Source organism: Sciurus vulgaris (genome assembly GCF_902686455.1).
Source record: "Sciurus vulgaris genome assembly, chromosome: 15".
Classification (NCBI taxonomy): domain Eukaryota; kingdom Metazoa; phylum Chordata; class Mammalia; order Rodentia; family Sciuridae; genus Sciurus; species Sciurus vulgaris.
Genome location: NC_136476.1, coordinates 44,620,541 through 44,645,264, shown reverse-complemented (window position 1 = coordinate 44,645,264; position 24,724 = coordinate 44,620,541). Strand labels below are relative to the sequence as shown.

General features: G+C 35.7%; 1 long non-coding RNA gene across 1 annotated transcript in view; it reads left to right on the top strand.

The window, feature by feature from the left end:
• The window catches only part of LOC306645079, a 62,878-nt gene extending 38,609 nt beyond the window's left edge, over positions 1-24,269 (top strand). Inside the window, exons 2-4 of the long non-coding RNA XR_013759535.1 lie at positions 9,363-9,436; positions 23,777-23,909; positions 24,165-24,269. This is a non-coding gene — a long non-coding RNA (uncharacterized lncRNA). The remainder of the gene's footprint in view (positions 1-9,362; positions 9,437-23,776; positions 23,910-24,164) is intronic.
• The last annotated feature ends 455 nt before the right edge of the window (positions 24,270-24,724 follow it).

Genomic DNA, 24,724 nt, shown 5'->3' with positions numbered 1-24,724 from the left:
CTCTCTCTCTCTCTCTCTCTCTCTCTCTCTCTCTCTCTCTCTCTCTCTCTCTCTCTCTCTCTCTCTCTCTTTCTCCCTCTTGGACTAGTAGAGAAGGAATTAGCCTTGAGATAAAGGACAAGAGCTCCTGGGTGGGACTTAGCCATCTTGTTTTTCCCACATGCTTTTCTCAGAGATAGAAATTCCTTTAGGAGGGGTTCAGTGTTGTCTGTAAAACTCAAATAATAATAGAACTCTGATTTTCATTTTTCTTGGTATGCATGGGCATCAAAAATTTGATTTAATCAACTGATTCTTCCTGATTTTTTTAGCAATTTACATTGGACCCAAACAGGAGCACAAAAGTGGGTCTCTTAGGAATTTCAAGGTTCCAAAGGGATATATAAATATTCTCTGTGCAAAGGAAGACACAAAGCAGACTGTATCTAGGATATTTTCAAAACCTGCTATGCACAATCTTTTACTGCAATATTTTGGTTCTGCTTCAAACAATTTCTTCTACCTTGTGTAATTATGGCACTGAATAAATGTTCGACATTAAAACAGTTAGTGCTTTTCAGCTTCAGGATGGCTGTGTTTCAGAAATGAAGGAAGCATGTGCCTCCTGGATGAAAGGTATAGTATAAATGCAACTTATTACCATTTTAGGCAGAATTCCCAGGCCAGCATTTAGCAATTAAAAAAGCAAAGCTAAACAAGCCCAGGAAATCAACATTCCCTTTTTTTTCAGCCTAAGATGCTCAGTTATCACGGGCAAATCACTAGAAGGCCTCCCTGTCCTTTGTTGGCCCTTCATATCCTCTACAGCAGCACAGGCAGGAAGCAAGAGAATTATTTTTTCATTTCTGATCATCAGTGGAGAGTCTAAATGAAGAGGTACAAATGGCTCTTTTAAGAATTTGTCAAAGCAAAATTCACATTAAAAAAGATTTACTGACTTTCCCCTATCAATAGAAGAATCTCTCTTGATATTTTTAGGCCTTTATCTTCTCTTCAAAAGCACTCTGTCCTGGGCTTAGGTTTGTAAGGTGCATGGTTGAGGGGGAGATTATCTTCATAGGAAAATGGAGATTTAGAAGGATGTACTTCTGGGAGAGCATGGTTTAACAAAATAGATATTTCCCTAACTCAGAGAAAAGGAACTCAACATTTAAAAACCTTATACACTAGTGATTCCTGAATGAGTGATAGATAAAAAATACTTTTCTCCTGTTTGGATTCAGGACTTTTCATGAGACTAAATCTTTCTCCCAAATGTCATTACCTTTAAATATTCAGTATTGATTTCTGACTATTTTTTCTCCCAAGTTCAAGGTTATGTACTTTTCGACTGGCTTGTAAGGCATCCATACTTACAAGGAAATGTGAGATCTCCTTTCCAGGGACTGCTATAATCTTCTTTCTGATATTGTCTGTATAATGAGTCTGAGAACTCTAACCTTAAGACCAAATCACTTACCATTAGTGGCTTGTATTTGGGTAAATCACAACAGAGATAACAAGAATTTTTATAATCAAACCAAGGGCATTAGTTACAAGTATATGAATCTAAATTTGGCTTCACATATTTTATATATACATTTTCTCATGAATAGGCAACAACAGAATGGAAATATGTTAAAATGAATCTAAAATTAACTTTCATATGGTGATTTTTATTATCTTGACATTTTTGTTCTTTTTCCTTTTTAAATGTGAACTGGGTTTCAGTTCTTGTTCTAGTCTCAATCTCAGGTGCTTCATTTGGTGCTTTTTCTAGAGAGCAGCAACTCATTAGTCCACATGCTGAAGGATATGTTGGAGTATTACATTCCCAGAGAAAGGTACACACAAATAAATATTCAGTTACAGCTATTATTTCAATGTTAATACTTGTGTTTTTCTCAAAGTCTTAATGATAAGCAGATTGAGCAAGCAGGCAATGGAGGACACATCATTCACCAAAGCAATGGCTTGGGGTAGGAGGACAAAATTATGTCCTAGTCCTGATTTTTAAAACCATTTTGTGTGACACTATAGTGAGGGATAGATGATGTGATGTAGTTGACAAAAAAAGTGCATTGAACTTTATAGCACAAAGAGGGGGTCTTTTTTTTTGGTATTGGGAATTGAACTCAAGGGTGCTTAACCACTGAGTCACATCCCCAGCCCATTTTTCCATTTTGATATTTTGTTTACAGACAGGGTTTTACTAACTTGCTCAGGGCCTTACTAAGTTACTGAGGCTGGCTTTGAACTCACAATCTACTACCTCAGCCTCCTGAGCTGCTGAGATTAGAGTCATGCACTACGGTGCCCAGAAAGAGGGTCTTAATGCACATAAATTTTAAAAAAATAATGTGGGAGGTCAGAAGATCCCAGGATGGAATGCAGAATATGACAAAAGAATCTAACTGCAACAAAATGTACAAAACAACATCTCTAAAGAGGTGAGGAACGAGTTGACTTAGGTAACTTTGGAAATGATTAGAATCTGTAAGAATAAAACAAATATAAGTATGTGGATCACTACTGAGTGCTCTAACAGATATATATATATATATATATATATATTTTTTTTTTTTTTTACCACAGAGGTACAGTAATAAATTTGGAAATTTTATACAAACACAATTGGAAATGAATAATTGAGTAAATGATTACAAATGTTGAGAGCCAGGTTTCTCAGATTTGAAGCCAGAGTTTGAGGTAAACAAGACAGGAGGCTAGAGTGATCTATGTGCTAATGGTTTAACGTTGTAAACATCAGTATGAACTTGTGTTTAGCTTAATATAAATGCAAGTGGTTACACACAGAAGTAGTTATACACATACAGGTGAGTTACTATGTAAAGGTACATATTTCCTTGTTTTATTCTATAGACTGAATGTTTGTCTTCCCTCTTTCAAATTTGTACTTTAAAACCCTAATCTCCAATGTGATGATATCTGGGAGGTAATTAGGTCATGAGAGCTAAACCCTTCAAATGGGGTTAGTGTCTTTTAAAGATGAGACACAAGAGTGTGGGTTCTCTTTTGTCCCCTGCCATTTGAGGATATGAAAAGGCAGCTGTCTACAAGCCAGGACGTGGACCCTCACCAGAAGCTACCTGTGTTGGCATCCTCATCTCTGATTTCCATCTACCACAATTGTGAGAAATATATGTTGTTTAAGCTACCCAGTGTATGGTAGTTTGTTAGAGCAATCTGAGAAGCCTAAGACTTTCTGTCAGTTAAGAGGTCTTAAAAGCAATGCTGCCCCCATAGCCATGAACATACCTAGAGCCCAGTTCTAGATGATTTCTAATACTGTTGTTCAGTAAAACTAACCAGAGGTCCTTAGATAAATGACTGCTTCTATGACTGCATCAGGAATACAAGATGAGTCTCCAGCAATTTGTGGTGGCAGAAACCATGAAAATACTCAAAACAAAAACAAAAACAAAAACTCATGAGGATGTGGATATATTAAAAGAATACAGGAGCCAACTGAAAAACTCCCAAAAGCCAAAACTGAAACAATTGGAGTGACAAAACAAAGTAGCATTGGATTAGGCAAAGAATAAAGTGTCTATTTATGAGCCCACACTTACATAAAAAGATCTGGAAACTATCATGCTAAGTGAAATAAGCCAATCCCAAAAAACCAAAGATCAAATGTTCTCTCTGTTATGTGGATGCTAACACACAATGAGATGGCGGGGGATTGGGGAGCAGAAACAGAAGTTCATTGGAATAGACAAAGGGGAATGAAAGAAAGGGAGTGCGGATGGGAATAGGAAAGACAGTAAAATGAATCAGACATAACTTTCCTATGTTCATATATGAATACACAACCAGTGGAACTCCACACCATGTAGAACCACAAGAATGGAATCCTAAATAGAATAAGTTATACTCCATGTATGTGTAATGTGTCAAAATATACTGTCATATGTATCTAAAAGAACAAATAAAGACAAAAATATGATTGAATGAATAAGTACATGGGTCAGAATAGAAAAATATGCCATATAAAATGATAGACTATGAATAATTTAATTATGTAGACTCTGCCCCAAAGAGTAAGAGCATCTCTGCCACTCTTTGAATATAAGCAGCACATAGTGACTTCCTTCCAAAGATAGGGTGGTGGAAGGTAATTTATAGTGAAGAAAGCTCACAAACACTATTCCAGCCAAGTGATCAAGCTTAGCATCAGAGTTGAGAACTTATTGATAGTACGTGTACTTTATGTGGTATGATAAAAATTTCACTTTACCTCTCTACTTTTCCTCCAAACCCATAAGTTCCATATATCATGCTAATGAGAAAAAAATATTATTGGAACTCCAATTAGGGGGACTTCTACAAAAACCCTTCTCAACCCCTCAAGTCATTGAAACAAGGAAAGTCTCAGAAACTGCCATAGCCCAGAGGAGACTTAGGGAGACATGACCACCAATTGAGATGTGGTGTCTTAGATGGGATTTTGGAACCAGAAAATGGAATTAGGTAAAAATAAGGAAACCTAAATATAATATGAACTTTAGTTAATATTTCAATATTGGTTTATTAATTTTGGATTAACAAACATATCATGCTAATGTAAAATGTTAGTAAGAGAAAAAACTGGGTGTGGTACTCTCAGGAACTTTCCATACTTTCTACAATTTTTTTCTATAAATATAACACTGTTTAAAATTGAAAGTTCATTTTAAAAATGTCTAGCTGGCATTATCCCTATCAGTGAAATGAAACTCAAAACCACAATAATATATCATATCACCCCAATTAGAATGTATATTATCAAAACAACCAAAAAAAAATGTTGGTAAGGATGCAGAGAAAGGGAAAACTTTCATACACTGTTGGTGGGAGAGTAACTAGTATGTAAATGACATAGGGATTCCACAGAAAACAAAAAATAGAGCTGCCATGTGGTCTAGCAATCTGGGTATATGTCCAAAGGAATTGGAATCAGTATGTCCAATGGTCATCTGTACTCATGCTATTCATAATAGCCAAGATATGGAATCAACCTACGTGTCCATTGGCTGTTGAATGGATAAAGGAAAAAATATACACACAATAGATTATGATTTAACTATAAAAAGAATGAAGTTCTATCATTTGCAGCAACATGGGTGGAACTGGAGGATATTATACTAAGTGAAATAAGCCAGGCACAAAAAGATGAATTCTGCATGTTCTCATTTACTAGTGGAAGCTAAAGTTGATTTCAAAGAAGTAGAGAGTATAACAGTGGTTATGAGAGATTGGGAAAGGGGTAGGGAAGAGGAGGGTGGAGATAGGATGGTTAACATGACAGGAGGAAAAGTTTCTAAGGTTCTATAGCACAGAGGTATAACTATGGCTGACAATAATTTATTGAATATTTCAAAATAGTGAAGAGAAGTTTGAATGTTCCCAATGCAAAGAAATGATGTTTGAGATGATATGTATGCTAGTTACCCTGATCTGATCATCACACATTGTATACATGTAACAAAACGCCATACTGTATCCTATATATGTGTACAATTATGTGTTCATCAAAATATATTAAAAATTAATAAAAAATAGAAGTATAGGGCATGACATAACCTAGAGGAATATAGTTACTGTAACATCACCATTCTTTTTTTTTCCTTATTTTTTCTGTTAAGTAGAAACTCACAAAACAGTTTTAGAAGCTCTCCATAATTTGGTTATAAATTTGTTGCACTCACTTTTTCTATATTATTTTTCTCTCCCTAAACTGTAATACATTATTAAGATTCTAGTCAAATTGTTTCTTTACTTCATATTTGATTCATTGCTTGGAATGCTTACACTCTTCTCTGTTTTCAAAATCCCATCTACTCTGTATATGATATTCTGGTAATCCAACTTCCACAGAAAATCGATCAATCAATCAAACAAACAAAAACTAATCCCTGAATTGTTGCGTTTTCCCATGTCTGTGATATAAATGCACTGACCATGGCTAATTTTGCATTACCAATGGTTTAACAACTAGCTAGAAAAATTCCTGTATGTTTAAGAAGCTGCTCTCACAGAAGTAAATATGTCATATCCTTTCAGACAGCTTCAGCTCCTTCTATCTCCTAGGCACTTTTGAAGAAAGTTCACTGGAAAGTATTTATTGACAGGAAGTAGTCATACGAATCTAGAAGAGTGAGTCTGAACATTGACTTTGCTGCTCTTAGCCATGTGCCTTTGAGAAAATTTTTTATGACACTCAATTTTATCATCTATAAAATAGGAGTTAGACCAGCCCTATTTATCTTCTATAGCTGATTGTGAGGATGAAATGACATGACTTGAAAATATTTTGAGGGCAATGCTATATAAATATAGGGTTTTATCATTATTATCTGCTATAAACAAATTACATGTGTTCCAAGTTTAACAAAAGGACATCTTTCACTTGTTCAACAAGTATGTGATATTTTCCTTCCACCTGTTGGATTCTGTTGTAGGCATTGTTGTCTCCTCTGAGATAAATTGACTTTATGGAACAACATTAACCTAAGGTTAGGGTAAAGGTGAATGGTTCTTGGGGGCAGTTGTCCAATGATCCTAAAGTTAGAATTCCAGAGAAAATCACAAGACACCACAGTGTATTTGAGCAGAAGGTAGAGGTAGAATGCCTATCATTTGGAGAATTGGAGTCATAAAAGCCCAAGAGAGCTAGCTGTTCCTGCACCAGGCTGGATCTTTATGATTACTGTGATGAACCATGGGGACACAGGGACTGATCTGATGGATTTCACACCATGTGTCTTTTGTTAGTTGTTGGGTCTTGGTCTAGCTACTTTATGTTTTCGACCTCCATTTTATGATCTCTTCAAAATAATAATGATCTGTTATAATGTTTTTATAAATGACAAAATATAAAAGTGTTTGGAGTTGTCTGATGCAAAACAAGTCCTTAATATAATTCCTGAAAGTTTTGTATGAATTGCATGTTGTTTGAGTTTCAATTCCCAAAGTCAGAATCATTTTGAATGTCCCTGATTACTTTTAATCCTTAGAAAAGCCAGTAGGTTAAAAGGATATTCCTTTCTCTGGGTATTTGTTTAAAGTAAGATTATCCTTCTCTGGACCCTGGTGCTTTATATATACTGAACCTGTTTCCTAACTGATTCCCTGACTTCAGGCAAATCACTTCAGCTCTCAGTGTAATAGCTACTCTGCACTTAAAGGTGGTATAGTGCTAATTAGCTAGTGGAATTGCAAAGTCACGATTCACTCTAATGTAAAAATTGCAATACCCAGGAAAGTGCTTCACCCGAGATAGTTCTACATACACCACATATGCACAGTGCTTCTGAGCAAGGACTTCTATCAAAAATAAAGTAGGAACTTTATTTATTGATGTTTTATAAACACGAAGCTGTCTTCATTTTCAGAGACTCTGAATCCATAGTGTTGGGTAGCCCGTTTATTAAAGAGGTCAATGAATGTTAATTTAACAAGAACCTAATATTAATCATATGGAGACTTAATATTCACATGAAATGGGGATGAATTATGCAGAAAGATTTTGTACCTGTTCCCTTTCCCTTTCATCTGTGTTTTAACCAGAAATCTTTGTGAATTACACATTCCCTACGGCTGAATTGACTTGTAATTGCCCTTTTTCTTCTCCAAGTTAAAATTTTTATGGTGGAAAATACCTTTCTCATCTGTATTTCTCCTTCTGTTAAGATTTCTGCTTTAAATTGCAATGGAGCAGAAAAAGAATATATGTTTTCCATTTTTGTTGTAAAAAGTATGTAAAAGAAGATTTTTGATATATAGATACTGGCTCTTATAAATAATAGATAAGAAGTTAGAATATTATGATGCACTAGAAATTTGGAATGATTAGAAATGCAAATTTGTTTGGTTCCATTGATTTTGCAATGGTAGAAAGTAGAAAAGATCAGATCTCTGACAATATAAACTTCACAAACTTCTCCATCCTAGTTTCAATGTTAATGATTTTTAGGTTATTTTGGTGATGCAGTAAGGGAAGAAATTGGGATATGACAGTCAAAGATATTGTAATATTGGGAAGATTCTCCTAAAATTATATCAACTCTTTTTTCCCTGATCCTGATACTCTTGAGACGAGGCTGAGTAGTTTTAATTGGGGTCACGGGTAATACATTATGAGGTCAATTAAACCTCCAGACATTGTGCATCCAGCCGACCTGTGATCTTCCCTGGGTTATGTAAGATTACTTAGGGGCTAGAGCTAAAGGAGAAATGGCTAGCATTAGTCTCAAATTCACTCTGAAGTGTGACAGGAGTTACTGAAGTAGATATCAATTTGAAATTCCTTTGGGAAACTTTCACTCATGACATTTTGCACATTCAATGTGCAACTGCATTCCTATGATGGTATCATCTCCACAAAATCACTGTAGGCTTGTGCTCTAGGAAATGAACATATTATTCATAAATGCTCATATAAACACATGTATTATTAGAATTGCAAGTCACATTTTGACCTGTATACGTATGATAGTGACTTTAGAGATCCTCTATTGGGAATCCCCTTAAACAATGAGGAAGTTGAGCTCCCAAGAGGGAACACAATGGACATCAAAATTCCAAGAGAATATTTGAAGGCATGGCTGGTGCCCCAGCACAGTTCTCTTTCTGCTGTGACACAGTGTGTATGTAAACAAGTGGTGAGAGGTATAGCAAAGTCTTGTAACACAAAACTACTTGGAAACTAGAAATTTCCAATCCATCTACTATGAAACAAAACCCAGTAATTTCAGTTTGAACTTGAGCCTTACTGTTTTGTTTTTAGTACATTTCCATGCTGAACACATGTATTCCATAAACATTGGATAACAAACACCTAAAATACCAAATGATCTTGATTATTTCCTTTCATAACTGATTAAAAAAATGGGCTTAATAAATGCCCTCATTGCATTTACTTTGTGAAAGACTTTCTAACTTTTATAGCTCTCCCACTAAGTTTTGCCTGTATATAGTGTAGAATAAACCTAGGTTAATAAATTGAAGCAAAGAAATGCAGGCATTTATTGAAAACATGAATTTTTTTTTTTCATTTCATCACAGAAGTTTGTGGAGCTGCTCTGGGTATGACTGCATTTCCATATATTTAAAGGAAAAAGGAAAGAAGATACATTCTAACAAATATCTATTAAGTGCCAGTCATTATATAGCCATTATTTAATCCTCAGTCTACCCTTATACCCTAAGAATATAGTCTCTATTTTCAGGTGAGAAAATTGAGGCTTAGATTAAATGACAAAAGGGTGTATAGTTAGGGTTGGAACTAAATTTTAATTGCAAAGCTGATGCTTTCTCTGCAATATAGTCAATTCATAATATAGTAAAAAAAAAAGCTTCATAATATGCTTTTCCTATAGCTATTTTCAACTGTCTGAGTGCCTGAGTGAAGCATGAGAAGAAGAAAAAGAAAGCAGGATAAAATCCCCTGCAGGTAAGTTTTTCAATATAAATGGTGCTTGCTGTTCTTTGTTTGCTTGGCTTCACAGTGTATCCCAATGTTGAGCAACTCTTTTCCTCTCAAGACATATGGAAAGAGTTTTATGTTTTAAACAATTAGACTTGACAGAGCTATTGTTTCTTTCTTATTTAATATTCCCCAATTCTGAAGCCCAGCCAAAATGTGTAATCTGTCTCCAAATTTAATTCATATTTCTTCTACATATCACTTAGTTGTCAGAAGACAGCAACTTAATGCCATTTGTTGCTGCAGCTTAGGAGCATCTGGATTATGTCACTTGCCAGCTGACCTGCTTTGCTTAGAGGAATAAGGTTCTCTAATGATCTTTTGAAGGCTTGTACCATTGATGATTTTGTTTTACTAATCCTAGGTTGTTCTGCAAATGTCATGAGAAGACAAATTTCTAGATATTAATTTGCTTCTGCTCAAAGGAGGAAGGCAATTATACATATGAAAGGAGTTAGGATGAAGGATGTTATAGAAGAGAAATTTCCAAAGTCACAGTTGTTGGTGTGTAACTTGCTGCTTTTCAAACTTCAAGGAAAATTAAAACAAGGGCTATGGAGTAAGAAAAGAAATACATGTCAAGTTTCAATTCAGTAATTCATTCTAATTAGATTCAAAACTTATTTGTGTGTCTTTGGTAAAAAGTAGACACTGTCCCAGGTGCTGAAACAATCTAGCTTTCTTTAAGGATTTTTGTAGTCAAGCAGAACAGGGCTAATAGCGTAGGTAATTTTGAGAAAGTCACTTTACCTTCCTGATCCTTGGTTTTCTCATCTGTTGGAGGAGATCTTTTTCAACCATTTACATTTGGTAAAACTCCTTATGGGAAGGCAGTGTGTTGTAAGTGAAAGAACACTTGCTTTAAGATTGGTGATGCATGTTACCATTCTGGCTTTGCTACTGTTTCAATTCTGGCTCTGATGTTTGATCTGGGTATGTCACTCAGCTTTTCTGAGTCTCATCTGAGAGGTCAAGCAACTGATTTTGAAACTTCCTTGTTAGGGTATATTTCATGAGATTGAATATAATCTCCCTTGTGCATGTTCATACTTTGTGTAGTATAACAATCAAATCACATTTTTGTTTTTCTTGTTGTTGAATCTGATTGTTGCTCTTTACTCAAAAGTGAGTACACTGGTATGGTTTGAAAACAGTTACCACATACAACTGCTGTCTATGGAACAAAGCATGGTTCTATGACCACAAGAAGAGTGTTTATACAAGTCAACATTTTCAAAAATGAAAAACTCTTCAAGGAACAGAAAAGTCTCTGGAAATATTTCAACTGAAGTGTGATTTATTTGTCAACTTTCAGGAAAAAAGCATTTCATTTAACTGACTCTTTTTTGAGGTCTGTAAATTCGCTATTCACTAAATATTTTTGTTTTCCTCTTTGTGATTTCCTTTCAATATGAAAATTCCCCACTTCACGGATATTAGGCTTTGCCATGTATCTTGCCTTAGCCAATAAAATATGAGGAGAAATAAGATGTGCAATTTCTGAATGGAGGCTTTAAGAGAACAAAAGGAACAACTATGTTGTTCCTTTTCTCTGTCAAAGGACCAGCAATGTTCCAGAGAACAGAGGGTCAGGTGGGGTAGGTAATAGTCTGGTGTGAAATATTGTGGAGCTATCTTGGGATAACATATCGTGTGAGCAAGAAATAGTTCTCTGTTTTTAAAATCTGCTAAGAATTGATTTTGTAGTTGCATCATAATCTAGTCTACTCTGATTATACTGTGCTTACTAGTGAGAAAATACAATGGTGAACAAATCATATCTAGTTTCAGGTCCTTTAGGGACATCTCAGTAAAGCAAGATGTTATAGTGATAGATGATGCATGTTGTAGTAGAGAGAGTATGCAATTCATGCATATGCTAAAGGAAGAGAACCCAACCTTGGGATCAGAGAAAACCTTTTCAATAATCTGCATTTATGCTGACAGTTCATAAATTAATAGGAGTGAGCCTGGTCAGGGATCAAGAAGAGGAGTAAAGTATTGCAAGTAAAATAAAATCATATACCGAGGCACAGAGGTGAGAAAGGTCTGGGAGAGCTGGGGAACACATCATTGAGTACAGATACAAGACAGAGTAAAGGGGGAATGGGTGGGATAACACTAGTAATAGTAATATTGAGCATTCATTAGCTCTGTGCTAAGTGCTTTCCATACTTTTCCTCAAGATCATTATCACTACTTTATAGATGAGGAAATGGAGCCATAGAGAGGTTTAATAACTTGCCTGTAGCCAAACATCAAGAATGTGATTTTTATCTGAAGGGTAATAGGAAGTCACTGAATAGTGTTACATAGAGGAGCCTGAGGATCAGATTCACATTTTGGAGAAATTAGTTTGGCTCTCATTCCCAACTCATATTCCAGCCCTGATCTGAGTGAGTGTGGGCCTCAAAGTCTGCTGCTCAGTCATCCAACCATTGATTAAAGTGATTGCAGGCAGGAAGACGACAGGTAGAGGACCACTGGAGGGGTAATATTCTGAAGGCGATGGGGACATATGAGGAAAAGTATAATGTGAGTCTCAAGACTATTAAGATTTGGATAACAGTTTTAATAATAACATAAGCATAATAAAATGATCCCCAAATGAACTGTTGTACCTAATTCAAATAATGGATATGATATTACATCAATATTTTGAACATTTCAATTTACTTTTGACTATAATATAGATAACAAAGCAAGTAAATTAAAGGCAAAGCCAAAAATCTTTGAGGCAAATTTAATGGTCCATGTATTCTTCCTTCCTTGTTTACTGAGGCTGAATAATAGTGATTATAATTTGTTTTTCTTTGTCAGAAATAGATATATGGACCAAGAGGGGAAAGAGTTTCACTTAAATGACAGTGACATCTCTGACAATTGTTTTCTGTGAGTTGTTTGGTGTCCATCTGAAGCCTTTGGAGACCTGGACCTGACTGAAAAGGTCCCTAAGTCAAGATGCCAGGGACTGTGATTAATATGAATGCTACTCAGGTTGTTGTAGGACCTTTTGCTTCAACAGAATTCAAAAAAGAATTGCAGGTAATTTTGACATTTATAGTTGACTTCCTATGTAACCTCCTGCAAACATTGTCCCCAGAACCCCAATTCTTTCTCTCCCCAACCCTCCTTTTTCCATTTCTCTCTTCCCTGTATTTTCTCTCTTCTTCTCCTTCCTTTCTTGTTCCCTTGACTAGTCTATTTTTCCTCTTTTAAAACAGCCAGTGTCTGCAGAAAATAACATGCTAGAAATGAGCCGACTGCCAATATGCATAAGAAGATTTATTGCGACAGAGAAAGGATGTTATGAGACATTGCACATATTAATCTTTCCGTTTTGGTCTATAAAGACCCGGGTTTGGCTACTTTTATTTATATGCTTTTAAAGAAAAGCAGTTAGGTCAGAACAGGAGATTTGGGGGATGATAGACAGAGATTTACAGCTCAAGTGTCCAGGAATACAGGCTGGCTGAGCAATTGTGGCTTCTCCTTAACAGTCACCGGCAGACTGCATCCTTTGAGGTACTGCTCTGAGAGGCTGGCTTGGCAGAGGTTTTCCGTGCCACTCTTCCCAAATTGCCCGGCCAGTGAAGTTGTCAGAAAAGATCAGTGTAGGTTTAGGAATGGTTTTTTGAAGTTTTCCTGAAATAACCAATAATGAGTTGCCGGCTTAGATAGCTCTTTTTATAGATCGTGCAGCAGCTGGATCAAAATCTAATGAAGATGTTTGCATCTGACAATGGCAGGCCTGCACATTTCCCTCCTATTTCTTGAGTGCGCAAATGCATTTCATTTGGGAACATGAAAGGCATATTTAGTGACAACTGATGGTTCTTTGTTTTTTAATTCCCAATAATGTCTTCAGTAAGTGCTTTTGTTAACATTTCTGCATTATACAATAGGTGACACAGGAAGATAATCGGTGTGCTGAAAGCAATTAAAGAGTTTATATCCAACTTGTTCTGCCTATTAAATGGATCCATTCGGCATGGAAGCACATTAGCATCTTTACAGTGGAATGATTGTGGAAATAGGTTATTCACGGGGCTTATGCATCTTGCTCCTGCTGCAATAAGACATATCTCCAAGATTGGAGAAAAGGAATGAGCCATTTTTCTCCCCTTGGAACTGTAAACAGAAGTAAAACTATTAATAGATGCTGTAGCTAATCCCAGGAAGCTGCAACTGCGAGATTAAATAATGTCGCGAAGAGAAAGTTGGAATGAAGGGAGGGGAGGGAGGAAGGAGGGAAAAGGGAGGGAGGCGAGTTCCCTGATCACTGAACTGCATCAGACAAGGACAAACTGAAGGACTTTGGCTGATCATAGGATTGACAATTGGTATAAATGAGAGATTCCTGTTTTCAGCAAAGTAAATATCACTCTATTTCCTGAGTACTGTTCTAATGGGAAGATTTGTGTTTTATTTTTAAAGTAGTAATGAAGCTGATTTTAAATGGGATTTGGATGCTATGGAGATGCAGCTGAGCCTGAAGGAGACACATAATCATTGTGAACCAAAAATTATGTTTTCTGATAAAAGAAACAGAACTGGGAGGCCTTTGGTTGAGTGCACAATATGAGACTGGAACCCTATTTTTATTGCTGCATAGAATGAGTTATAACAAGAGGGATTGGGATGTAATTAAATCTTGTACATGGCATATTAGAAATGATTAGATGTCCCCAAGTTTTATTCCTACTAATACTCTTGGACTTTGGCTGATCCTCTATTCAATGCTGACTGTGAAGCATTGTGAGTCAGCTGCTCTGCTAAGGATCATCACATCTTTACAGAAACTGTGAGGTTGTATCATTGATACCACTGAGTGCTGTTCAAAATGTGGTCCATGAACACCATCATTATTACTTGGAAACTTAGAAATACAAATTCTCTTGCTTCACAGCAAAATGAATAAATCAGAATCTCCCAGGGTGGGTCCCAGGAAGGTATTCTAATGTGTCCTAGGACTACAGATAATTTTTATGGCCACTAAGGTCTGAGAAACAATATTGTTATAGATAAGTCTCAAGCGCAGTGTTTGAGTATTACGTTGAGATCACACAAATTCAGAGAAATAGAGTGGAATTTGATTTAGGATTTCCTACTATGTCTCAAGCTGAACTCTTTCTTAGGTGTTTTATATCTGGTTACCCCCTTGTAGAATCAGGAGCTTAGTCTCTGAAAATGGTCTTTGGTTAGGGATTGTGGTCTAGGATGCTTAGAATCTGTGACTATGGGAGCTGTCACTCCTATGCTGGAATATAAATTCTATCGTGTCAGCCAGTGTGATGGAGGCTAGATTGGGCCCCTTTCTGGTGTTCAAAGAGACAAGGAAAACATTGATAGGACAGAAAATGAAGGGATGTGGCATCTGTTTATCTCTCAACATTCTTATCACTATTAAGTGGGAAAGTAAAGATCCTGCTATTTTATAGAAGTAAATCTCATTTATTTATGATTACAGATCACTAAAATCAGAGGTGTCTTACTTAGGTCAAAGAATTCTTTGGATGCATAAGAATATAGACTGGCACCTAGGGGAACAGGATTATTGATGCCTGGCCCGATTGACTGCCATTCTCTGTGCTTGAATAAAGATTAGCTCCGGCCTGTGCAACTCAGAAGGAGCTGGATGCTCTTAGGGTATAACTGCTCTTCCTGGCACCATTTTGCCTGCACTTCACCCTTTTCCCTCTCTTACTTGACAGCATTTGGGAGTCATGACCCATAACTTGAAATATGCTATTTATTCAATAAAGGCAAGCTTTCAAAACAAAACTGATACTGTCATTTGATAGTTGATATCTTGAATAAAGGGTTTCGAAGACAGATTATGTTAGATGAAAAATCCTTGGAATTTTAGAGACAGAGTTTTCAACTTTGGGTCTGCCATTTGCTAGTTAGTATGTTCTTGGCCCTCTCTGAATCACAGCTTCTTTCTGGGAATAGGGAGGGTGTTTCACGTCTCCTAGACGGAATGGGTGCATTGAACATAAGGTGACCATACATTTGGTTTGTGAGGGACCATCCAGATTTATATCTATGTCTTGATGCAATTATGTATAGAATTTCTTTTCATTCTGAAAGTGTTATGTTTTGGATGATAAATTATATAGTCACACTAATTGAGTAAGATAATATATGTAATATTCATGTTCTCCATGCCCTATTATTGTAAATATTACACCTGGCAGCCAGTTATACATCCTTACCAAGCCAGATTTAGTTTTTTCCATGGAAAATGAATGCCCAGACACTCAGGGCTGTGGCTATATCTGCTAGAGTGTTAAATAAACTGTCTTCCTTGTGCTATCCTTTGGCCTGGGCCACCTCTTCTTATAACAGTAATAGTAAAACCCACTGGTCACTTCTGCAGAATTGGTGTTACTGTCATCTGGGGAGTATTGTATTCCATCTATTGTATTACACTTATTGTACTCTCTTTTGTATTCTGCTATAGGTCTCTGAAGGGGCCATTGGAACAGTGTTTGGGACTTCTAGAAGAAAATTTATAATACATTAAGGAATGATTACATTCATTGAGTGTACACATTTTGTGCCAGGTACTCATCCTCTCTGAATTCAAGGGGTCCTTCTTAGCCCTATCTTACAAATGAGGAGCCCCAGACTTAGAGAAGTTAAGAAACATTTTAAGATTAGAGAAGTCAAGAGTCAAAATTGTAGTTTTCTTCCTCCGAGGTATATGCTGTTTCCACAACAATGCTCAAATGCCATTAATGATGAACAATTCAATACCATATTCAATAACATATGAATAAAGCCAATCAATTTAATGCCATTCTTGGCTTCCTATCTTTGACAAGTGGAGTAGAATTTTTTTGTCTTGAGGAAGGAAGATATTTCTAAAACCAACCTGACACTTCTTTGAACTTCATGTTTCTTTGCCACATGCCCATCATAGACTCAGCTTTTTATAATTCATTGAACATCCCGGATATTAATTGCTTCCATCCTGTAGCCTCTGTCAAACATCTCAAAATTAGAATTATTAAAAAGCAGAATGTCTGATTTGGGTCTGGTGTGGGTGGAGTAGGAAGAGGAGAAAGAGGAAGAAAGGCAGGAATGACTGTCAGATCAGATCCCTTTCTGCTTAAAGGGAAGGAGATTATTTAGGAGAAACCTGTTTCTTCCCTCTTCTCCAACAATTTTTGGTTAATTCTGACCTGCATTAGGTAGATAAAGATAAATGTGAATTTTAAATTATATTTAATCTTCATTAAAGTAATTATCTCTCTTAATGAAGAATTTGCTGGGTTGTGGTTGTGCAATGGAGTATAAAATCCTAAGTGAATAAAATCAATTTCATTTTCAGGCTAGCTTTTCTGTCCATTAATAAACAAGACATAGAAAATATATTTGCTCAGAGTCATGCAGGCTGCTCATAGCTCACAAAAAGCCAATACCACTTACAAAAGCAGGACAGTTGGTTCTCCATTTCTCACCCTTCATTTTTCAATCTAAAGGGGAGCTTTCACCCTAAGGAAGTTCTGTGAGTTTCCATACTGGGGCTGTCTTACTAAGCCCAGCAGTGAGACCACTGTGGATGATTCTCACACCCAAATGGCTGTTCTCATGAAATGGTGTTTGTGTTGTGCAGTGTATTTCATCTAAGTGCTCTGGTTTATTAATCATATAAGTATGAATTAGACACTGGCATGCTTATGTTTCCTAATGTATGAAAATTGCTTATTTATTTCCGTGCTGTTACAATGGAAAGAAACAGACTGGTTCTAAATAGCAGTGTACTGTAGTGTGAAGCAATTAAGTGAGTTATGCATGCCCTTCAGGAGGAGGATAATGGGAAATTGGTGCCAGCTAGTCCTCACTGCTGCTGATGAAAATAGAAAAGAACATGTTATGGAGGAACATGGACTTGTTCATATTTCAATGCAAAATTGGAAGTCTGTTATTGTACCTAAACCTTAAGATTTGGTCCTGTGAACTTGCTGATTTGCTTCCTTATACTTTTTGCAAAAAACACAAAAGAGCTAAAAAGAAGGCCATACATGGGCAGGTAAGAATTGGTGAGCTTGATGACAAACTTTCCTTCTTTTTCTTTTATACCTCTGGAACTTAAAAATAACAGAGGCAAACCACCCTCAAACCTGAATGTGCACATGCCACCACCCCTGCTGGTTGAGGCAGCTGTAGTTCTGTGTAAAGAGCAGCTACACATTTTCTTCCACGGTGCATGGACTTCTATGCATTGAGTTAGTGACTTGCACTTTAGTTGTTATTAAATTACATCATGCTTTTGATGTACTGGGTTTTGTTCCAAATACTTTTTTTGATTATTTTTTATTTTTATAGACTGCATTTTGATTCATTGTACACAGTGGGGTACAAATTTTCATTTCTATGGTTATGCACAATATAGATTCATACCATTCATGTAATCATGCATGCACATAGGGTAATGGTGTCTGTCTCATTTTTTTAAAAAACTAACAATGTACGAGGTAGTTTCCTTACTTTTCTGATTTGTGTATAAAGAAACTAAGGCACAGAGAGAGTAACTTGTCCAAATTTACACAGCTGGTGAGTGTCAGAGCTGGTCCTTAACCTGGGCAGGCTGGCTCTGGAGCTCATGCACCTGACTGTCATGCCTCTTTGATTCTTTCAGTGTGACCAGGGTCACATCAAGGGACCCCTCAATACTCTTATTCTTTGTCTGTAAAGTGAGGGAGGTAATATTCCTGAGATCCAGTTTACCATGTTAGATATGATCTCATTCACCTCTTATAAATATCTGTAAGGTTGGAAAGTTCTATTTTGCATAAGAGGAAATTGGCTCAGTTATTTTGAAGCTCTAAGGTTAACAAGAAGTATAAGAGATGAAGCAAGGTTTCAGATGTAGTTTGCCTACACTAAACCCTACACCTCTTCTATTTTATCATGGCTATAAGAGCCCTGAGGGGGATGTGCAAAACAGTAGATGTGAAGTGCCTAACATTTCCTGCACATTATACACTCAATACAAGTAAACTTGGTCAGGCCTGGCAAATTTCATGGAAATGCTTGTTGTTATTGTTAGTGCTCCCGTCTGAAGATAGCAGAGGTAAGAGTTCTTAATGGCAGAACATGTCCTCCAGGATGCTGATCTAGCAATAGTCAATAGTGATGTTTACTACACTTCTCTCTAAGGAGCTTTAGTTCAGAGAGTTACAAAATAGAAAAGACTAGCATAAATATCTTAATTATAAATGAAAGGTAACATTCCCCTAATTTCTCTCCTAAAGATGTGGTTTCTGTTGTCACCAAGGAGCTCAGTAGGCAAATTGACTTTTTAAAATCTAGATTGAGAAAATAACATAGAATTATTTAAAGGATAGTGTAAAAAATGCCATATACTTTCCAAGATGAGTACATTTTGAGAAATATTTATTTCAGATTATTCTTCTTTAATTATTTTTGTTTTGTTTTATTTTGTAGTACTGGGGATTAAACCTAGGGTTTGTACAAGCTAGGCAAGCACTGTACCATTACACTGTATCCCCAGCCCTTCTTATATTTTCATTTTGACATAGCGTCTCTGTTTCCAGGCTGGGTCTCAAACTTTAGCATTTTCCTACTGCAGCTTCCCGAGTCACTGAGATTACAGGTGTTTTCCGCCATGCCCAACCATGTTTCAGATTACTTTTTTAAAGAAACAAATCATTACAAACATATCAGAATCTCCCATATAAATCAAGTTACCTTCCCTCCATCTAATCACCATCAGAAATGTTGTGAATATCAAATTTATGTATTTTACTTTTTACTGAATACATATATATTCACACACAATAAAGGGTATTCTAATTTTTAAGTATTTACATAAATAGTAAGGTACTTCAACATATTTTTCATAATCAATCTCTTGTTAGTGATATTTAACCATGTCAATACACACATCTCTAGTTCTTTTCTATATTGTATTTTATCCTCTGGATATGCACAAATTTATTAAAAACCCTGTTTTTGAACATTGAAGTATTTTATAGTTTTTGTTATACTAAATACAATATTAATTTTCAGCTTCCATTGTTAGGATTATGTAACTTGACCTGTGGGGATCCATTTCTCTTTCTCTTGGTGATATCTTTCCTTAACTCCCAGCCTGTTTCTTTGCTCTGGGCCTACTGCTTTTCTGCTCTCTTGGATTTCTCTACGCTGTTATCTTTCCTTCCTTTCTGGTTGGCCTGGTTAAAGAAACATAAGAAGAGTTAAACAAAAAGTCTTCATTACACTTGTTAAAAAGGTAAGACCATTCAAGGGGGGTTTACTACCATGGCAGTTTTGTAGTAGGAGATCAGGCTCAGCTCTGAATACAATGAGAAAAAGTGGGAATTTATAGCCAAAGATCAGGGTTGAGGTCAGTGGATAGAAAATTAGTAAGAGGAAACATGAGGGGTAAGGGGGGTTATGGCTAAACAGACTTCATAGGGTTTTTGCTGAAGGTCGGCCAGAGTGATCACCCATAATCTGGGGGATGGTGCAGAATGAGGAACCTGATCTGATATCAAGAGTGTTCAAAGCAAGGATGGGGGATCCTGGCTAAACTGACTTGGCAGAATTCTTGCTAGAATGGAACGATGTAGAGGCAAATGGGTAAGTTAAAAGTCAGGGCCTGGTTGAGAAGGCATTCAGAGGAGCTCGACGAGAGCGACGAGAGCTTGATCAAGGAGAGAATCCTAGTCAGTCCCAGATGTCCTCCTTGTATGAACGTTGGTTGAGCATAGCATCACTCCCAACCTTTCAATCTCCTTGGCATGACATGGTAGCAGCTTGGCACACCATTTTCCAGAATTCTGTGTCTCATATAATTTTGGGTTACAGTCAACCAAAGAGAGGTAAGTAACTCATGGCATTTACATGCAGATGCCAGGGAGGGCAACCCTGAGCATTGTCCTAGGGGTGCTGCAGGTCACTGAGAGGGACTTTGTCTGTAGTTCACTTCCTGGGGTTTTGCATTGCTGTGTGGTCTTCTCATTCCCCTCATTAAGGCCTGTTGTATTTGATATATCCATGGTGGTCTCAGTTCTACCTTGTTTTGCTTGATTACATCCTCCGGTAGTTAACTTCATACACACACGATTGGAAACACTTTTGCTTCGGAACCTATAAGTAACCATGTGCTGTCTTTAAGGTTTCATTTTATGTGTGCTCCTGTGTTTATTGCTATTTTAAAGCAGTCTGATTCTTTGATCTTGATTTTTTAACATGAGATCTGGCCCTGTCTCATAACAGAAGCTTACTAAAATTTGCCTTGAATCCTTGGTTTCTTAACATCAAGGTGTTTCTTATGAGCCCCTCCCCTCAAGCACGATGCTGGCCAATCAGTGGGCCTATTCATTTTGGAAACTTTTTCCTTTCATTTCTGGCAAATTTTCTATTTTCCTTTAGTTTTGATAACATCTTCCTTTCCCTTTGTTCTCTTTTTCTATCATCTCTGTTAGGTAGATATTAAAGGTTGTTTAGATTTGTTCATTTTTCAATTTAAATTTTTTGTTTTTTATTTTGAGAGTTATATTTTATTTTTGAAAAGAATTAGTTTCATTTTAATTCCATTTTTAATTTTCAAAATGAATTTTTTGAAAACGAGAATTTTTATTCTCATTTTCTATAGTCTTTGCTCCTTCCTTCCTGCCCCCTTTTCCATTCTTCATTCGTATTCTGTTTGTGAATTTCCCAGGTTACTGTCTTTAAATTTTAATTTAATTAATTGACAAAACTTATATACGTTTATAACATAAGACATTATGTTTTGAAATATGCGTGCATTGTAGAATAGCTACATCGAGCCAATTAACATACTGTTCAAAACCTTATCATTTATTTGTGGTGAGAATACTTATATATATATAATATATATATAATAGTAGAATTATATATATAATATATAATAGTAGAATATATAATATAATAGTATATATAATATATATAATAGTATATATTATTATATACATATATAATATATATAATAGTAGAATTTTATATATTTTTATATATATAATATATTTTATATATATAAAATATATATATATAAATTATATATATATATATAAAATAGTAGAATTCCTGGATTGTATGGCAGCTCTACTTTTAATTTTTTGAGAAGCTTCCAACTGTTCCCTTTTAGAGAAAAGGAACTTTTCACTTGTTACTTTTCACCTTTTGATAACAGCCATTCTGGTAGGTCTCAGGTATAACCTCATAGTGGTTTTAGTTTGCATTTCCTTGGGAATTAGTGATGTTGAGCATTTTTTCATATACATGTTGACCATTTGGGTCTTCTTTTGAGGAACGTCTATTCAGATCCTTTGCCTGTTTTTAAATGGGTTTATTTATTTATTTATTTTTGCTATTGAGTTTCTTGCATGTTTTGGAGATTAACATACTGTATTTTGAATGACTTCATACACACAACATATAATTATTTTGACATTTTTATTGGGGGCATATAGATTGGCCTTGCATTTTTATCCAATTTGATGATCTTTGTCTGAAATAGGGAGTTAAGGTTATTTACATTTGATGTAAATATAAAAATGGCTGAATTTAATCTACTGTTGGATATTTACTTTCTCTGTCAGCTACTTCCATTTCCATTTTTCTTTTTTTGCCTTTTTGGTTTAATTGAATACAATTTATTATTTTATTTTATCTTTTGGGCTTGTTAGCTATAATTCTTTTTCTTCTACTATAGAAGTTTTTGGTGTTTATAGTATACATCTTAAACTTTTCACAGCCTACCTTGAAGTGCTCTACCACTTCATCTGTAGTATAAGCACCTGAAACTTATTTACTTTATTATGTTATTAAAATATCCAAATAAAAATTGAAAAATAACATTTAAAATTAAATTAAAGATATACCTAGGTCCCCAAGTAAGATGGATAGTACACTGCACTAGAAATGGAATAGAAACTCACAGTGATGAGCAGGTTGAAACCAGGGACCTGCTGGGTTCCAGTCCATAAGCGGTCAGAAATAACTATATTCTGATCCCTGCAAAGTAACAGGCAACAACAAAACACTTTTCATGACAGGGAATAAAGATAGAATCACTGACTAAATTCCGTGCTACAACAGACCTCCCCGCTAAAGAAGAGGCTTAATAAAAGTTCCAAGTGCTTTCAGGACAGAATGTGATTGAAAACCACTGTGCTAAAAATAAAATCAAACAAAACCACACAAAACCACACACACACACACACACACACACACACACACACTCACACACACAAAGTAAATGCATACACTGACAGAGTTCTGACCCAGTAGCCGCACTTTCTTTAAGACCAAAATAAAAAAGGTATAGGAGCTGTCACTGACACTGGATACCTGGAAAACCAGGTGGATGCAAATGCCCACTTGTTAGATAAGTGACGGGTACAGAGTTAATAGTAGAAAAAAGTAGAAAAATCCACTTGGAGCTTATAGAAATACAGCCACAACCTGAGAAGAAGGAAGATAAATTCAGCCCCAGTCAAATCAAATGGAAATAATGGTGAAATCTCAGAATAACTTTAACATAAACTATGTTTAGGGTCTTCAAATAAAGGAAAGAATTCAATATGTAAAAATTACAAAATTTATGACTGAAAAAGGCAAATATAAATCAAGAATAGATAGAATGAAAGTTAAATCATTACATATTCCAATAATAGTTGGACATTTTTATTTGGGAGCACTACAAGAAGCTCAAAGCATAAGCAGTTAATATGTAGTTTCCTCTCCTTTTCTCCCCAAGACATTGATAAATAGTTTTCTTCATATTACATAGCATAAAAAGACCAAAAAAGTCATCAAAAATGGGTAGAACCCTCCTTACTTTGTTCCTGAAGCTCCCATTTGTGTCATAGATATGTTTAGTCCTTTCCTTAACTCCATATAAATATGCCTTTTGGTAAAAATATTTGAGAAGGAGAAAGTTAGTTATTGGTTTGGGAATGACCTGATATGTAAAATGATTGGTAGTGTTTCTGTTTTTAATACTTGTATTTTAATTCAAAAGTGAACTGGAAAAATAATTATATGACAGAGACCTGCCATTCTATCTGTGTAGGCTAGGCTGTTATGTAGAATGAGAAAAAGAATTCAAGTCCTCTTGGGGTGTTCTAGTCCTCTCTATAGAATGATCACCTTACATATTAGGATCCCTGGTACACTCTTTGCTTTTGTCTACTAATATGGCCTCTAGCAACTATGGAAAATTTTCTTTTTAACTCAGATGAAACAATTTTTGTCTTCTTCCATAATGTGTAGCACTGTAATATGTCTATTTTTCCCCCTCAGATAATCTGGAGATGGTGGAAAAGAAACACCTCATTTATTATTCTTTTTCCCAGCAAACTCTTACGTCCTCATTAAAGCCCACAAACATGACAACACCTGCATCTTACCACCTGCTTCTGCTTGTGTGAAACAAGTAAATTCCTCTCAGAGGTGACATTGCCATTACTACAAGGTACAGAAAGTTATAAGGGATTCTTGATCTGGTTTATTCTGGAACGGCGTTTGTTTGCATTGGAAAAATTTAGCCCACGTTCCTTGAATTTCTAATAATTTAAAGAAAAAGCTTAAATAAAAGAGGACAGTACAATCTTCATTAAAGCACAGAGTCTGGTGATTAATTAGTGATTTTTCTGAGATGATCTCATTACTTAGCTGTTTTCTGTTTCAGAAATTTCCAAGAGCCTAGATTCTGGAGCCTGTCTACTTGAGCTCGAATGGCTATTTCAACTTATTAGTCTCGTGGCCTTGAGCAATTTATTGAACTCATCTGCACCTTGCTTTTATAACATCTGTAAAATGGGGTTGAATATTGTAGTTACTTCCTATGGATGTGGTGTATATTGAATAAATGAATATACGCAAAATACTTAGCAGTACCTAGAGCATAGTTAACACAGTAAAATATTTTTGAAAAAATCTTTTAAAATTGCCTACTATGTTCCAGGTTTTATTCTAGGCATTAAGATCCATTGGTGATCATGATAGAAAGTCCTTTTTTTTAAAATTAGTAACAGTTGTATTTTTTTTTTATAACTTATTTATCTATTTTTAATTTTTCAGACTGCATTTTGATTCATTATACACAAATGGGGTACAATTTTCCTTTCTATGGTTGTGCACGATGTAGATTCATACCATTTGCATAATTATACATATACATAGGGTAATGATGTTTGTTTCATTCCACCATCTTTCATACCCCTACCCCTCCTCCCTCTCATTTCCCTC